This window comes from Octopus bimaculoides, chromosome 11, assembly GCF_001194135.2.
Source record: "Octopus bimaculoides isolate UCB-OBI-ISO-001 chromosome 11, ASM119413v2, whole genome shotgun sequence".
In the NCBI taxonomy this organism is placed as follows: domain Eukaryota; kingdom Metazoa; phylum Mollusca; class Cephalopoda; order Octopoda; family Octopodidae; genus Octopus; species Octopus bimaculoides.
Genome location: NC_068991.1, coordinates 1,849,176 through 1,849,547, shown reverse-complemented (window position 1 = coordinate 1,849,547; position 372 = coordinate 1,849,176).

Genomic DNA, 372 nt, shown 5'->3' with positions numbered 1-372 from the left:
ATATATATATATATATATATATATATATATATATATATATATATACATACACATATAGATATATTCACACATATATATAAATACATAATTACATATATATATTTACACACATACACACACCAATATATACGTATATACGTATTTATATGCATATATATATATGTATATACACATACATATGTATACATGTATATATAAACGTGTCTGTGAGTGTATACATATATGTTTTTATAGGTCTTTGCTATATGCCTACGTGTGCGTGAGTGCGATAAATTTGATAGTAGTTAATTTTTTAATATATTTAAAACAACTTTACTTATGCATACATATACATTCATAATAGATTTGCACTATATATATATATATATATAT